Here is an 18483-nt window from a genome sequence, read left to right on the forward strand (position 1 = left end):
TCACTGTAAAGATATTTGGAATAGGGAAAACAGTTCTGTTTTGATTGAAAACTATAATTATAAATTATCTTTCTATAAACACTGCATTTCACAAGTGTTATCACATTTTTTCATTTTGCTCTAACCCTAAGTATCAAAGGATAACTTTTGGGTCCTCAATACCAAACCATTTTAAGCTACTGAAAAGCCAGTTTACTGTAGTTTTGTAGCTTCCTTCCTTTTTTCCTTTCTTATATTTAATCATTGTGAAGGAGGATGTTTTATTTTGCAGGGAGATTTTCATGTGTATTGCTGCAAAACAATCTGTGTTGTCAAAAACAAGATAAAAAGAATTTCCATATTTCTCGAGGAGAAGTTCAAAGGTTTGAAAACATTTCTTTTTTAAAATGTGGTTGCTTTATTTTGACATTGCTTATAGAGTTTGACATGTATTTGTACCCTCACTATTATGACAACTGTATTTAATGAGTTGAAAAGATCAGTAAAATATCCTACAAGCTGGTTCACCAATGCCAACTGAAGACAAAAGAGAAGACAACATGAAGTAGAAGGGGGAAATCCCAAGCAGAATAGTTCATGTATCTGAAATACGATGAGAAATTGCTGTCCTCTGTTATGCGTGGACTCTTTCAAAGTACCAGTCTGGTCACACAGGATTCAAGTCTTTTCTTGAGTCAAGCCTGAATGTGAGTTTATTAATCTATGTTTTCTTAGCTTCATATCATAATAATGGGTGACTGTTACAGATGGCTTATAGCAGTTCCCCTGGAATTAAAAAACAAAAGGGAAAGAAAAATCAGACTCCGTCTTTTTTATAAAACTAAACACCACGACATTTCTGGATATTTATTTATTTGATTGGTTGTTCATTAGATCACAATCTCGGCTTGAGGCAATGTATAATTTTTATTGCCTTGGGAATAAAATTGGGAAGGTAGGAGGTTCATTTTAGGAAATTCTGATCATCCCAAGAGATTCATAATGAAATGGGGTTTCAATCCACCCACATACCATGAAGCTTCAACCAAATTTTCTAGACTTGATGTTTTCCTCTAGCCAGCATAATCTTTGCAAGATATAGTCCAGCAAATTTTGATGCTGGGAGAGTTGGATAGCCTTGAAAGTTGATAGGGAGCCGTGAAAAAGTAGCAGTAATGTTTTAACTTGACACAAAACAGCTTCATTTGTTCTTCCCTGACATGGAAATTACACCATTGTCTTATTTTTAGGAAAAAATGTTTGAGGGCTATTTGTAGTGGTAAATAAGCTTTGTTGTACATGCCCTAAAATACTTTTTTAAAAATAGTACTTCACATGTTACAGAGCTACAATTTACTTATTTCTTTGCTTATTTGATATACGTAGTGCTCCCTCCTCAAATTTTTCCTTTCAACAATCCATTGGTCTGAAAGTGAATGAATGGCTCTAAGTCAACCTGTGAGCTTCTATGGTCAATAGAACCTTGGCCTACCTGGCGGTTTAACCACTGTACTAGATCGACTCTCATTTGAAACAATATTCCACTAGTAATAACTCTGGCTTCAAATTACATTTACAAATGGGTTTAAAGAAGCAGTCAGGGCAGTTCTAACCCTTAATTTGCAAAGTATAGTTTGTTTTTATTTTAGAAACAGTTGAAATTCTTCATGCCAGGCACTTTGTTATCCATGGTACTTTCATTTTTCTCATTCCCATGGTTATGTGTGGACTTCAACTTCCAGAATTCCCCAGACAGCTATCTTCAGGTTGCCATGGTTGAGAAATACTGACTTAGAAAGACTGAAACTATCCAATGCATATTGGCTACTACATTGTAAAATTAAGGCCATTACTGTTAATACAAGCAATTCTAATAACTGGAAGTAAATTAAACAAGTGGCTATCAGATACAGATTAATGAAGTGTTACTAGAGAAGTGCAGTTAGTTAAGTCTCTCTGTACCAGTGGTGGGTTGCCCCCGGTTTGGACTGGTTCACAAGAACTGGTAGTAAAACCGGAGGGAGGCTCCATCCACTGACCTGGACTTCATCAGAAGTGATCTGCGCATGCACAGAAGCTTATGCACATGTGCAGAAGAGTGCACGCGTATGGTACAGTATCAGGATTTAGACTGAACCAGAAAAAAACTAAGATGATAGTTAAAAATATGACACAAGATCGAAAACATGAACTTGAAAGGAGGGCAGGTTTTGAGATTGTACCAAAGGTTAAATATCTAGGAGTTCAGGTTGCAGAATCAAATATGAAACTATTTCAAAATAATTATGAGGTGTTATGGCGAGATGTACAAAAAGATATGGAGACTTGGAAAAAACTGCAGCTTTCGTTACTTGGAAGAATAGCAGCAGTTAAGATGAACATTTTGCCAAGATTCCTTTTTTTGTTTCAAATGATTCCGGTGCTTAAAAGTGATAAACAACTGAAAAAATGGCAAAGTAGAGTGAATAAGTTTGTTTGGAACGAGAAAAAACCGAGAGTGAAACTGAAAATTATGCAAGATGTTCCAGAAAGGGGAGGCCTTAAACTTCCAAACCTACAGTTATATTATGAGGCAGCAGCTTTGACTCAAGCAAGCGATTGGTTTGGAAGGAAAAAACTGGAATATTGAATATAGAAAGCTTTGATCTTGAATTTGGTTGGCACGCTTACTTATTTTATGAAAACAAAGTGGATAAAGTATTTAAAAGTATTTAAAAGATTCTTTGATGAGAGTTTGGAGGAAGCACCGATTCAAATGGGATTACACAATACCGTTATGGCTGGATCTTGGTCATATCATGTGGAATATAAATATAATGTCACTCGGGGGGGTTATATAAAGAAGTTCTTTTTACAGATGCGGGCAGATGGCAACTAAAGGCATTAGAGACACTGTTGGATGAAGGGATTAATCTAACTTGGCTACAATATAATCAAGTGCAACTGAGATGGAAAGAGGACCAAAAAATTGGTATTATGTTGCATGAGGAAGAATTGGTTAGACATATAAAAGAGAAAGGTCCAATGCATATTAAAAGGCTATATAATGTTTTGTTAGAAAGGGATTCAGAAACTGAATTGGTTAAAGATTGTATGATTAAATGGGCACAGAATTTTGCAGAACCAGTACTGTTGGAAACATGGGAGAAAATATGGGTTCAGAATGTTAAATTTACACAATCGCAGAATTTGAGGGAAAATTTTTACAAAATGTTTTACAGATGGCATTTAGATCCCAAGAAATTATCCTGTATGTATCCTAATGTTCAGCCAAAATGTTGGAGATGTGATTGTTTAGATGCTACATATTACCATGTTTGGTGGAATTGCAAGAAAGTTAAGGCTTTTTGGATAAAAATATGGTGGGTTATGCAGAATGTGTTGAAGAAAAAAATTCAATTTTCTCCACAATTGTTTTTATTGGGTATAGTAAAGGGTTTTACATTGGATGAAACTAAGTTGATATTGTACATGATAACAGCAGCAAGATTATTGATAGGTAAATATTGGAAAAATACAGCTCTACCCACTATTGAAGAATGGACTTTGAAGATGGCTAGTTTTGCGGAGATGGCGAAGATTTCAGCATATTTAAAAGACCGCTCACAAGAGATTTATGTATGGGGATGGAAAAAATGGATAGATTATGTGCAGAATAAATATCAAGTTAGGAAATATCAAATAGCTTTTCACTGAAAGTATTATATAAAAATAGAAATGTATGAATGTATGAATTGTGAAGAGAAAAAATTATAAGGGGGTTTGAGGGGTTCAAGTTTTATAAAAAAGGGATTTTGATGGGATTATATTCAGTGGAAGTCAGGGGGGAGGGCTAGGGGGGTTTGGGGGGGTTAGGGTGGGGAGTGAGGGGTGGGTTGGGGGGGGGAAAGTGGGGTAAAAATGTAATTATAAAACTTTTGCAATAAAAAAAAAAGAGTGCACGCGTGAGCGAAGTGAGTAGTAACAAGTAGTAGCACAATGCGAACCAGTAGTAAAGATAAGTAGAACCCACCCCTGCTCTGTGCCACTATTGTCACTTGGTCTTGAATGAAAGAGATCCTTCAAAAAACAATGCACTTCTATCGAGAATCAGAGACCCACTCAATGTTTTTACCTGGGAGCTACCAATCCACACTGCTTGGTCACTTTATTGGCTGTCACAATGCTTTGATGTAAGTCTAGCCCTGGAGAGAAATCCAGTTATGACAGGAGAAAAACAGACCCAAGTGCCATTAGCATATTAGTGTCCACTATTATTCAAACACCAGTTAACATCACTCAGTGGCTTCAAATACATGGTAAAGAGTGATTAAATCCAATCTTTCAGAACTCTAGAGTCAGAAAGGGTAGATCTGAACCCAGATGTAATGGATGCAGGTAGTCTATATTATGTAACAACAAATGGCAATAGCCATAGCACTTAAGACTTGTATATCGCTTCACAGTGCTTTCCAGCCCTCTCTAAGAGTCAGCATATTTTCCCCAATAATCTGGGTCCTCATTTTACTGACCTTGGAAGGATGGAAAGATGAGTCAACCTTGAGCCAATGAGAATCGAACTGCTAACCTGCAGGCAGGCAGCAGCCAGCAGAAGTAGCCTGCAGTACTGCATGCTAACCACTATGCCATCACTGCAGATGAAGCTGCCTTATCGACTATCTTGTCACAATGGAGAGACAGTTAATTCTATCTGCTTCTACAAACTAGCCTAATTCAGGGACACTGATTTGATGATGGATATTGGTTTTTTTTTATTGTTATTGGCTCTTAGTAAACGCAGAGAGCTAGATGGGATTCACAGCTATTCTCATAATTCCTGGCCTGCATGGAAAATTACTCTTATTTAGGGGTGTGAATAGTTAATTCGTCAATTCATCTGAAGCATACAGGTTATGTAAGAGCTCATCAGTGCATTTTTATCAGCATTATAAATTCCATCTAAGTAGGCATGGGAAGCCTATCCCCCTTTTTCTAAAATCAAAGCTGCGCCTTCAGATGTTCTCTGGTGACTTCTAGTTTCTCATCCCTTTGTACACGAGATCTAAGTCCATCATTCTCTCTCATGTCTCCATATGGTACAGTTTCCCAGAAATTTTTCCTTCGGTCATGAAATGACAGCAAAAATAGATTGTCACGCTGGACAATTACAATTTACTCTGGGGGAGTCAAACTCCTCTGGGTGTCTTGAAGCTTTACTGTAAGTTATATTTACTTAATTTATGCCTCTACTGACAAATAATTAGGTCAGCAATTAATTTTAAAATGCAAATGGACTGCATGCTTTCATCTTTTGAGAAGCATGTACCCTTTGTCTTTCATTCATTCTTGCATTAAAGTCTTAATGGGTTTAGTTTAGTCAAGGAAGAAAATTATACTTTCTAAGGCTTTGTTTACTTGATTGAGTTGGACTTTTTAAAATTAAATATTGACAGCAAATGTTTGTTCAGATCATGTGAACTAGAATTTAATGAAATAAAAGAACATAACCCTGTAGTGCTGTTAATTTGATTTTTTAAAGAAACTTATTTTGCTTATAAAATATTTATTGATCTTGATTGGCCAGATACATGTTCACAGCACAGTCCTTGAAGCAGAGTGTCTGGCAATTTTTGAACACGTTTTCTAAAAATCAAATGAGAGATGTTCAGTATTAAAAAATCCCATTAGGTAGAACTATTGCCTACCATAGTTTTTGTGGCTTTATAATATCCCATACTCTAATATGAAAGTGTAACACCCACACATATGGACGAAACGTAAAGAATATAATCTGATAAAATTAAGTAGATGTGCAGTAACATTATTTAAATGATTATAAAATCATTGTGTGATATTCTCTTCCCTTCTACAGCAATACAAATTGCTTATTTGCAAAAGTGACAACTTTGCCTTGCTAGGAACCTGTTCAAGACTTCAAATCAGCCCTAAAATTGGCCTTTTGAGTTGGCATAAAAATGCTCTTACCAGCAACAGTTTCATCATTCCAGAGTGGAAATTGGGTGGCACATATATTTAATAAATAATCTGTTCACAACAATGTGAAGCCGCAGGTACCAGGTATCTAGTGTTGGCCTTCATATGCATAGTTTTTCCCAAGAACCTTATTGTAGTACTTCACATAGTCATCCAGATGTTTATATTGGATTTGGCATTTTTATCCACATATCAAGTCCTTCCCAAGGACCTGGGATAGGCAGATGTGGTTGTTTGATGGTGTTAAAGATTTAGTTGCAGGATGTAAGCTGTTCCAAGTAAAGCTGCCTTTTGCAATTGACTGATGATGATTTTGTCAATACCAATGGTGTTCAAGTGATGCTCCAGATGTTTTAGAATTGTATCTAATGTGCCTATTACTTTCGGTACTATCTTTGCTTCTTGGGAAAGACTTGATAGGCAGCTAGAATGCCAATCAAGTCTACTCATCTGGCTGACTATGCAATCAACCAAGTAATTTGAAAACTGTTTGGCTGAAACAGAGCCAAAGAAACATTAGGACCTGCAATCTCAGTAGCACAGTGAAAATCTGCAATGAAAAAGTCCCACTACCATTGGTAAAGTAAACCAAAATATTTCCATTCAGCCCTTGTAGTCAGGGGCTAATGAAACCTGAGTAGAAAGTACAAATGCAGTAAATCTGTATTCCACAAAACACTGTACATGAGTGGTTGGTTCCATTGCCATCTCAGAAAGTAGGGCCAACCATTCTGGGCTGAAAAAATCTGATGGATCATGACAGCAGGATAAAATAGAACAAGATAAAACAGCCCTAACTCTCTGCTGCTACCTAGTGGTGTTCTAAATATTTGCATCCCAGATCTTGTCTCCCTTTACCCTATAGATATATGAACCTTGCTGTGTCAGTAATCAATCAAGTAAATGAATCATAGTTGTAAGCAGAACTTACTAATTTCATTCATATCTCCCTCCCTCCCTCCCTTCCCTCCCCTCTCTCTCTCTGTGTACACATACATACAACACGCATATATGCATAGACACATTGGAAAATGGAACAAATAAGAAATTAATGGACTCTCTTCTTTTCTAAAAATAAAATTGAAGACATTGTGTAGATGTTGGAAGGAAGGAAGGAAGGAAGGAAGGAAGGAAGGAAGGAAGGAAGGAAGGAAGGAAGGAAGGAAGGAAGGAAGGAAGGAAATATTCACTTCCCATTAGCCAGTGGAAAATGGAACAAACAAGAAATTAATGGACTCTCTTTTTTTCTAAAAATAAAATTGAAGACATTGCGTAAATGTTGGAAGGAAGGAAGGAAGTATTCACTTCCCATTAGCCAGTAAAAGTTGAACAGAGAGAAAAAGGTTTTCTTAATGGGTTCCATTTATTCCCCTTCTCTGCTACCTACAGAAATGGCAAAAGGGGAATAAAGCTGATTTCTTCCTTCTTTAAGTCAAAGCAGCATTCAAGTATCCAGATTTGGATCAGCTGGAGACACCAAAGAGAGATACATTATCAAGTGCATCAACTTCTTGGTTCTTCTTTGGATTCATTTTATTTGCTCTAAGACACAGAAAGAAAAGAATACAAAGCATGCAAAAATATGCAAAAAAAAATAAAAACAAAACAAACAGAAAAAAAAGAAAGTGTTGTATTACAGGTATAGAAAATGCCTTGGGTTTTTTTTAGAGCACAGCCTTAAAGTTTGACCCTACAGAATAATATTGATCCATCTATCTATTCCATCAGCACTCAGTTCAAAAGCAGAGAATGAACACATACAGTATCATAAAGCTAAGTTATAAATTCAAGATGGAATTTTCTTTTCACTGTTATAAGAATAACTTATTTTGCTATGCCTGGTAGATCCATAGTTCCTGATTCAATGGTAGATACCAATATTTTGGTACATAATTCAGGATTGTATTCACGTAGTTAAACTATAGCCTTTTTTCCAAACAACAACAGGGCTTTTGGCACAATATGAATCATCTCTGGGTTTGAATTTAACTGCAGAAAGCAGGCAGCTTGGAATGTGATAAAACAGGAAGATTTGGAAGATCCCTGGTTTTCCATTTAAGGTCCCAGAAGAAAGAGCTGATGATGACAACAAACAGACAGGGCAAAATGCAGTATCTTGGCTTCATATTTTTGCTTTGGAAGTTCTCTGTAGGCTTTAGTAGCAAAGAGATCACAAAATGCTTCCATAATTACAGCTTGCTTGTTTGCTTGCTTATTTATTTATTCATCTAGCTAGCTAGCTAGCTAGCTATTTGCCTTCAAATAACTTGGACTGTAGTTTTCTTGGCAAGATTTTTTTAAGAAGTTGTTTGCTATTGTCTGCTTCCTAGGGCTGAGAGAGAGTGACTGGCCGAAAGCCCTAATGAGGGAATGAAACACATCCCTTCTCCCAAAGAACAGTAAAAGTTTACAGTCCCAGAAACTTGAAGAGAGATGCGTTCATTCATTCAGTCAGTCAGTCATTCAGTCAGTCATTCCTCACCCAGTTTACTCATAAGCATCCATGCTGATATTTGAAGGGTCAGGCTAACTGATCACTCACTGATGTTTTTAAGAATGTGCCAATGTCCATAGGCAATCTCACTCCACCCAGGCCCTTAGTCTACAAAAGTGTGAGTTTGTAGGGCAGGAAGGAACATTTGGGAAATACAAGTATTACAAGCAAGCAAGAGAGCTATCAATCAATTGCCAGAACCACAAGCTACACTAAGCAGCCCATTGGAATGTGATTCCTGCCTGGAGCTTGGTTAGAGCTTGACCTGAGTTTGGAAGCAACCAGAAGAACAACTGCAGGAACTTTTTAAGGGATGCAAAGATTGGGTACCACTTTACAAATTTTAAGATTTATATTTATTATAATAGCAATAGCACTTAGACTTATGTATCGCTTCACAGTGCTTTACAGCCCTTTCTAAGTGGTTTACAATGGCAGCATATGGCCCCCAGCAATAGGGGTCCTCATTTTACCAACCTCGGAAGGATAGAAGGCTGAGTCAACCTTGAGCCACTCAGAACTGAACTCCTGGAGTGAGCAGTGAGTTAGCTCTGCAGTACTGTGCCGTCACAGCTCTTATAAGGATTAACCATCAAAGACTTATGTGGATACACAAGCCTAATTGGGTAGAGTTAATTGGACAATAGGAAAGTTTTGTGCTACAATAAAGTATTTTGTACAGTTATCCGCTATACTGTGGTATATCCAGTTCTTGGAAACTAAAGAACATGTGATTACCCAGGGTATGGCACAGAGATAACACAAACAGCTGGCAGTTCAAACCGCCCCTTTATTGCTCCAATTCTCCCCAAATGCACCCACGTTTCTGGCAAGTCCCAGAGCAGAGTGAGAACAAACCCCCACACAAACCTCAAGCAGCCTCTGGCTGCAATTAGTCCAGCCCAGTGCTGTCTGCACCAAGGCTGCATGGCAATAAATCCCAAATGTATTTGGCAAAACAAGAGCCAAGCAAGGAGTTCAGGGAGCAAAAGATCCAGATAATTAGTCCAACAAGGAATGCAAGGACTCTTGGCAAGTTCAAACGTTGGCACACAACACTTCAGGAACTCAGTGTTTGTTCCCGACAAATGCCCCTTCCCATGGCATCTCCTTAAGTTTCATTCCCCAGGTGTGCCTGGTGAAGCTGGGTGGGGTACTCTCCTCACACATGACCTGCTCCATCTGCACTGATCACACCTTCTCTGCACTCTCCAAGCCCTTGCATCAGGAGGGGGTGGTTCTTGCTCCTTGTTTGAGCTCTGTCTCTCCTCCTTGCCTGCTGGCCTTACTAATTCCAAACAGCCTTGCCTGGACTGACTCTGCCCTTCCTCAGTTTACTCCAAGGCCAATAGAGTTGTCCTCTCACTCGCTGTCAGTTCTTGTTCCAGTTCATCTTCTGCCACAGATTCAGATTCCGACAGAGGCATGACAGAACCCTCATAATCACCCAGACAGCTTTGTGCCTGAGCTGTGTCTCAGTTTCTAGCACAGGTCCCTAACCATGATATTAAACTGGCTGTATAGCACCATATGGACTCTTTTCATTTCCATTCCTTCTATTGCTTTTGAATATGATGTTATTGTTAAGAATCTTTTGAAAATTTCTTTCACAAGGCTTACAGCAGAATCAAAATAAGGAATAATGAACTGTTTCCTCATTGGGAAGATAAATAACCTGGGCAGGATTAAACTAGATATGACATTAATTGCATTACTGTAATTACTGTGTTTAGTTTTTAAAATGTTTCCGTAACAGATAATGGGAGCTTTAGGGTCCCAGGGTTAGGATGGAGACCTTAGAAGAAGAGCTAACCCTGGTTTGATCTAATTAACATAATCCCAAACTTTGTTTGGAAAGGAAAGCTTCTATTTGTACCCAAGGCTTTATAGCAGGGGTATCAAACTCCAGGCCTGTGGACCAGATCCAGCCCACAGGGTGCTTAGATCTAGCCTGCGGGGCCACCCTGGAAACAGCAAAGGACTGATCCGTGGTGCCTCTGCCAGAGAAAATGGAGCTCAGGAGGGTCGCGGGCAGCCCTCCCGAGCTTCATTTTTGCTGGCAGAGAGTTGCAGGAGGCCGCCACAGCCAAGAAATGGAGCTTGGGAGCTTGTTTTCGCTGGCAGAGTGCTCAGACCACCACAGGCGTCCCCGACACGAGTGACGTTGAGCTGGCCACACCCACCCTGACTCCCCGAGGTCAAACACAATCCTGATGCAGCCCTCAATGAAATCGAGTTTGACACCCCTGCTTTATAGGGAGATTTTGACTTTTGGTTTCACATTCAGAAGGCATGGTTTTTCTACAGAAAGTGGAAACTTGACTGAACTAAAATTCAGTCAGTTAAGCCAACATGAAATATCTAAAGGTGGGAAGCAACAGAGTGCAGTCTTCACCACTGTGATGCCCTCAGAATTATGGGAAGTAAAATACAGCATATTTGAAAGATGTCAGGGTAGGGAAGGCTATTATATTGGATAACAAAACATCTGTAGTACTCTTTTCTTACTTTGTGTTATGTTCACTTATTTCTATTTACAATTGGAATAATGGTGAGGATAAACACTTGCTCCTTACTCTTTGTCTATCCATTTCAGACTTTTAACAATGAAATTAAGAAACAAGATAAAATCAATAAGAATGAATCTAATATATTTACAAAATGAAATCTTTGTGTGATTCTCAGATATATCTCTCCACTGTTGATCGGTTTAATCATATCAAGAATGAGTAGAATAGATGGTTTCCTAAAGAAAATCTGGATAGGTTTTCTAAAGACCATGGTACTGTTGTTCTGAAAATACATTCATGGAAAGAACTGACAAAGGGAGCAATAAATATTTTCTTTGTCGCATGAATTATTCAAAAAGGTGTCACTGAAAAGTCAGAGTTATGTTTTTAATTCTTTTTTTTCAAAACAGAATCACTTAGTGCTTTTGAAATCAAAACTTCATATATTCATTGCTGTTGTAAGTGGGTTCTGCCATTATGATAGCCTGGGCTGCTTTTCATATTTTCAGGGATATAATCGAATCAATTCAGTCAAGTTCTTGCAACGTTTTCTATTTCTGTAAGGAAGAGAAAGAGACCTAGCAAATTCAGGCTGAATAGAGTGCTGATGATTTTCAACCATAAACCCAGGCAGCTGACTTCCATACTCCTGTTGCCCCTTATCTGCATTCTCACCACCCTCATTCTCTGGGCCAGCTGTTTTCTCTACAACCATGTCTACTGTTGGCATAGACATGCTATTGCAGCATGGGAACAGATCTCATCCAGTTTCCCACTAGGTAAAATCCAGGTTGAGAATCAGTCAAGATGGAGAAGGATGAGCCAGTATGGAACCTTTGGTTATCTAATTTAGATGATACTCTTGAATAAACTCTAGCTTGTGTTTCTATGGCTTGCCAGTGCTCAAAAGGCAACTAGATTTTACCATAATCTTCTCCAAAGTGTCAGCATTTAAAGTACCACTTTGAGAATTCTTTTTTCTTGCCATGTTGCCTTGGAATTCTGGTTGATGCAAAACATCCAGAAGGTTTAAGAAAGGCCATTCTAGTAAAAAGCTCCTGAGATAACTTCAGTTGGAAAATGAAATGGAGATGACCACAATGTAATGAATTGTACAGATATTGTCTCTGTGATGTTCCACCATAACATACCATTATCTGAGGAAATGTTCTCCATAAAATACATAGATATGGGGAACACAAGTTGGTCACCATATCATCAGTCAGGTTCATCTGCCTTCAACTATACTGTTGGGATTATAATTTTCAATATGCCAAACAGACATTTAGTCCTTCAAATATGGGATAAACTTGACTGAAAAAGCCCATTCTGGAATATATTGGATATGAACTAGTCTTCTCCTTGAAAGATTGCCACTCAGGGTTTTGCCACATAAGTCTCCACTAGGATCAATGCTATGAGGTAGCATTAGTTTAGCAGCTGTCTGATTCTTCAGTAATAGAAGCGTGTGGAGTTGCGGATTAGCTACTCAATCTAGTGGCAATAGCTTTCCAATAGACATGCACGGAATCATTGATTAGTTTGTCCTCTCCTTGTTTGCATTGGAACGCTGTTCAATTTACACCAATTAAAGAATGCTTGGTTTGTGTATTGAAGAATAATTAAGGGACTGAATTCCCTATAGGCTGCTAAAATGACATCTGACTGGAATGGTGATTACAGCATGAAGGCAACATTAGTATTTAAATAGTTTGACTGCTATATAAAATCGTTACAGCAGCTCACCATGAAAAAGAGCATTAGTTAATTTTGCCTATAACTAAATTATTTCTATGTATTTCCCTAACCCATTTAAGCATATTTGACAAGGTTAATCTTAAAACAATTCCACAGTGATCGGCTTCAGATCCAGCTAAAAGCACCATTTTTAATAATTAGAAATATTTCACAGCCTATACACTATATGGCTGTGTTAAATCTAAATACAGAAAAATGCCAAAGCACAGTCAAATGTATGTTTCATGCCAACTCATCGTTATTTTTTAATATGAGTGACTATATACCATTATATAAAGTATCCCATGGAGATATACTAGATGTTGGTTTTTATCTTGTAAGAAATAGTTCAAATCCATGCTGAGCTGAGACATTCATTGGATAGATCTGCTGTGATAATGAAATGAATAATCTTTTCTTACTACGAGTACCATTAGGATAGGATTTCAAGGAAAAGTTCTGGAGGCCCCATCAGCAGAATGAGTAAGAAAGTCCAGGTCAGGTATATAATGCTTGTTTTATTTAAAATAAGAGCTGGGAGAGAAAGACACAGAGGTTAAGTGTAATTAAAAAAAAAATCAAACTAAACTACTCACTAAAGACATGGAGAAACATAAAAGATATGGATGTGACAAGTATGAAGCAGAAAAGATTCCAAATTTTATTTTTATTTTAGGTCATTCCAATTGCAAACAACTCTGAACGTCCCTCTTTTCATACCAGCAAAAGAAAATGGGTGGTGAACCATATGGCAAGCAACAGTGCCTGAATGAGAGATCAAAGCTAATTTAGTGGATCGCAAATTGTGTGGATCAGATCTAAACATTTAAGAAACTAAAGGTTTTCTACCAATGCTTAAAACTGCTGCTCACAGAGGTCAATCATACAAAGTGTCCCAAGAAACACACAACAAGTGATTAGTACATTGGCAGCAAAACAGTTTGGCAGCTTGGTCTCATAAATTGGCTTTAGCTGTTGTAATGTAAACAGTAGTTCATCTTGTACCACTTTCTTGGCGCCAGTACTAATGAAATACCCCTTTTTATTCAAATTCAGATTCCATTCCTAGTCTGGCCTGAAAAATTGAACATCACTTGTCATATGCCGAGCTTGGGGCTATAAGTTTCTACAATTTTGCACAAGATTAAATCTTTACAACCACTGGTCCAATTATATTTGAATTGCTGCTGGTTGATATGTCTGGCAAAGTCCAAAGATGATACAGTGAAATTCCAATCGAGTCCAACCCTTTATTTGCTTACACCTACAGTAATGGACAAAATCTTACCAGACTCAAGCTACAACCTTCTAACCTACTAGATCAGGGGTGGGCAAATGTGGCCCTTTTACAACCTGTGGACTTCAACTCCCAGAATTCCTGAGACAGCTTGTCCCACCCCTGTACTACACATATTAGTTTTAGTTTAGTTTATTGAATTTATTGAATTATCCTGAGAGATTCTCAGGTGTCGCTCCCCTAAACCACTTCCTCCCTCCCCCATCCAAGTTCAGAACTGCGTAATTTCTTATTTTCGGTCTTTTTCTGATATATATTGCCTCCTCCCTAGGAATCTTCGGTGCTCTTGCTGAGATTCCTTCCCACTCCTTCTCCAGCTGCACATTCTATAACAAGTAGTTTTACAAATAGTAGATTTCCTATTCTTAGGAAATCATTATTAATACTCAGCCATATTACATATCCCGGAGAACCAACATTCCAATACATGCTATCTCTAGAGGTAGTATGACGATTAGTAAAATGCTGTAAGTGTTGTCATTCTTTGTACATTAAAATCTTACCAACAGCACAATTCTTTTTGTTTTGTGTTTTTAAGATTTAAAACACACTAAGATGCATGTACACTCACTGCTTATTTTTTATCTTCACTACCTTCTTGCCATGTCTACAAAAATAGCATGTTTATTCTATAGTTAGGTATTTCAGCATATTATGCTGATCATGGACCAGTTCAAGACCTTATGGCAACATCCTTCATTGAAGTATTTCTAGGAATTTTTGAAACATGCTCTTATTTCCAGTGTGCTCTTTAACTGATAGAAGCTTTACTGTTATAAAACAGAATATGCTTCAGTATAGGCCCCTAGGGGGCATTAAACCAAAGTCACAATTGTTCCCAAATGTTCTTACAATCATATACCAACCATTGTGTATAGCAGTAGTTTAGTGTTTTTATTTTATTTTATTTATTTTTGGCTCTGAATGCTTCTTTTAAACTCCCCTTACTCATTTGGTCTCTTCACATCACAGTACCCAGAACATTTGTGTTTTATCTGCTGACTTTCTCAAAGAAATGCAGCATCTTTCTGCTTTAATGTTTTTTTTTTATCCAGATTATAGCAGAAACAAATAAAATTGTACCTTACTTCCTGATTTTTTAAAAAAAAATAACAATAACAAAAATACCCAAGGGGTTGGAGTAAAACTGATACAGGGGCATTTGTCAACTCACAAACTGGGAAGTGCTGTGTGAATGCTCTATTTTAAAAAGAGAAAAATAACCCCCAATGGAATAGTCACCACCCACACAAAAAAAGCTGGACAAGCATTCGTTTTTTAAAGTCATGCCAATTTGAAGGATGGCTTTGAAAAAGTCTTGGCCGTTTCAGTACAGTTTAACATATAACAGCTTGCTGAAGATATGAATAGAAACCAAACAGTAACTCTATTTTTCACGCTTCTTTTCAGAGTTCCAACTGGCAATAAAGGCTCAGTGTTTAATTCTTATACTTTATATGAAATATGAGGGCTTTACACCTTAAAAAGAAATTGCTTTTCAACCTCTCGTCATTTCTTTTTATTACACATGTGCTCTTAGGTGGATAATAGATGGACACAACCTACATAATAATAAATATTCACGCTCACATGCTCCATTCTCAGATTATCTGTAAACCAACAGGGCAATAGAAGTGGCTGTTTACCACTATCGTTGAAAGGGTGAAATTAAAGGTGCTCCTTAACTCTTTGCATTCCTCAAGACCAACTTTATATAAAGTGTAAAGTGACTGGACTTCCAGTGAGAAAATGCATGTGGGATACACTTATCAGTCAGTACCCAAGTTCAAAGAAGTCTAGAAAATGGCTGTGACAATGTGTTCAAAGGCCTGTCTTTTTTCAAATGTGTCACACAATAAAACTGGGGCAGGATTACATTCACACAGTTGTGGCCCTCACCTTGTCATTTCTTACATTTCTGCAAATGCCCCTGCCTCATACTGTGCCTGTTAGTGAGGTTATGTCAGGATACATACAAGAGAGACAGTTTGATGTACTGGTTAATGCTCCAAGCTAGAAACTAGGAAACTGAGTTCTAATCCTGCTTAGACATGAAAGCCAGCTGGGTGACTTTGAGCCAGTCACTGTCTCTCGGTTCACTTCATCTCATAGGATTAACGTTGTGAGGAAAATAGGAGGAGAAAGGAATATTAGTTATGTTCACCATTTTGAGTAATTTATAAAAATAATATTGGGATTTTAAAAAACTAAATAAATAATAAAGTGAATACCAGTGCCTAGGTACATAGACAGACATCATATTTTTTCATATTAGTTAGTTAGCCTGACAAATTTAGGCCTGTTATTAAATCAGGGCACCATTGGAAAAACATAGATAAATTTGCTTTTTTTAAGCTAGAATTGATCCATTTATCCTTAGAATGAAATGTTCACCCAGCCACAAGATAATTATTGTGATATAAGGAAGGCTTACCTTACCTTACCATTCTCAGTAATCCAAAATTCCAGCAATGGACTCTAGTCTTTAGGGTGATGTCTTTGCAGCTATTTCCATAATAACTGCATGTATAAACAGATAATGTTAAAAAGAGAGGAGCTTTAAATCAGAAAGCAAGAATCACTGAACAGTGAGATGGTGGCATATAAATTTAACAAATAAATAAATTTAAAAGAGCAACAGAGCCTTTGTCCTTCAGCCACAGGGAACAGCTTGTTATTCCAGAAAAAAATCCCAGTTATTAAAAGGCGTAACGTTTTGTCTACTCTACTCTGATTGGTTATGTTACATCCTTCGTTAGCTTTGTTTACAATAATCAGTTGGACCTTTAAGATGTGTGGACTTCAACTCCCAGAATTCTAAGAGTTGAAGTCCACAATTCTTAAAGTTGCCAGGGTTGAAAAACACAGGTTTCTATATTATAGTTTATAACTGTAGTATGCAGTTCAATAATTGTGTATTATATAGTTTATAAACTATATAATACACAATTATTGAACTGCATACTACAGTTGTAAAGAAAGTTTAGTTGTGAATTTAGATCCACACATTCCCTTTCTGGCACCCTCTGCTTAATCCTGTGTCTGTTTCTCTACCCATTTAAACACATGAACAGTGGAATGTCTGATCAGTTCCGCAGCACAATGAATTAGCATTAACACAGGAAAGATTGTGCTTGTACCTCTTGGGATTGCAGACACTTTTCTCAGCAGAGGAATCCAAGAGTACTGAATACATTTCCTGCTCCGTGGCTCAATTCAAACATATATTTTGCTTGGGAAATTATTTCTCGAGTTTTCATACATCTTCTTCTTCTGATGGCTGCAGTCATATTGCCTGCCAAGGTATAAAGTTGAAAGTTGGCAAGCAATGTGGCTTTTCCCCTTTCCTCCACAAAACATCCCTTCCCAGCCCACATGCCCATAAAATCACAATTCCCACAACACTCAATTTGCTTTCGTTTTATCAGGAATGCTCAAGGATAGAAGCTTAAGGAATGTTGTTTTCTCAGTTATCGTCTACCAGTCAAAACAAACCAAAGATGGAAAACAGGATGGTGAGTTAGAAAATATATCTGACAATGAATTGCCTTGATTCTTGTATTGGATTATTATTATTATTATTATTATTATTATTATTATTATTATTATTATTATTATTATTATTATTATTATTATTATTATTATTATAGCATCCTGAATGCTGGTGCAAGGGAATTTTTTTTTTCTCCTTTCGTACATTGAGTCTTAAACAAAAATTGCCTGGCCATAGGTTTATAGCATTTGTGATCTGATTCATTACTAGTTTTAAAAAGCAAAAGATAAATGGGAAAGCTAGTCTGTATTTTCTACCTGCCAGATATTTTTCATTTTATCTGCAGTACTGCCAGATACTTGCATCTAAGAAAATTCCCACATTCCATCATATGAAGCTAATAGTCTGAATCTCTTCCTTTATCAATATGTCATGCATGAATAACCTGGATGCTTGCCAGACATATCAATTTTTAAACTTGGTTGCTTCTAATAAATGTCAGTGAAAAGTTTGGGACTATTTGTTTAGGATTAAGACATTCAAAACTCCATTTTAAGATGCTGAAAAATTCCAATAATTAATAGAAATACACATTATTATTATTATTATTATTATTAGTCATATTTCTATGCCGCCCACTCTCCGAGGACTCTGGATGGCTTACACCAAAGACAGTATACTAAATAGCATATTGCCCCCTAACAATCTGGGTCCTCATTTTACCCACCTCAGAAGGATGGAAGGCTGAGTCAACCTTGAGCCGGTGAGATTTGATCTGCTGATCTGCTGAACTAGCAGTCAACTGAAGTAGCTGCAGTACTGCACTCTAACCACTGCGCCACCTCGGCACATGCAGACTCCAAGGATGTTTGCAGTGGTGGTGGTGGGAGGCATCATCACAGGGGTCAGAGTTTGGCTCATGTGGTTATGACTACTATATTGACTTTTTTTTTTACTCCCCCTCTGGTGTACACCTTGGAACTCCAGGTATATTGGCAGC

The 18483-nt window shown here is 37.4% G+C and overlaps 1 long non-coding RNA gene across 2 annotated transcripts in view; it reads right to left on the bottom strand.

Annotated features, from left to right (window-relative positions):
* Positions 1–373: 373 nt before the first annotated feature.
* LOC117666806 (uncharacterized) overlaps positions 374–18483 on the bottom strand; it is an 84272-nt gene continuing 66162 nt past the window's right edge. For both annotated transcript variants that reach the window (XR_004591911.2, XR_004591910.3), the window contains 3 exons: positions 17131–17285; positions 16430–16510; positions 374–765 (listed from right to left, as the gene is read on the bottom strand). This is a non-coding gene — a long non-coding RNA (uncharacterized LOC117666806). The remainder of the gene's footprint in view (positions 766–16429; positions 16511–17130; positions 17286–18483) is intronic.

The sequence above is a fragment of the Pantherophis guttatus genome, chromosome 5, assembly GCF_059756535.1.
Source record: "Pantherophis guttatus breed Tessera chromosome 5, ASM5975653v1, whole genome shotgun sequence".
NCBI classification, from domain to species: domain Eukaryota; kingdom Metazoa; phylum Chordata; class Lepidosauria; order Squamata; family Colubridae; genus Pantherophis; species Pantherophis guttatus.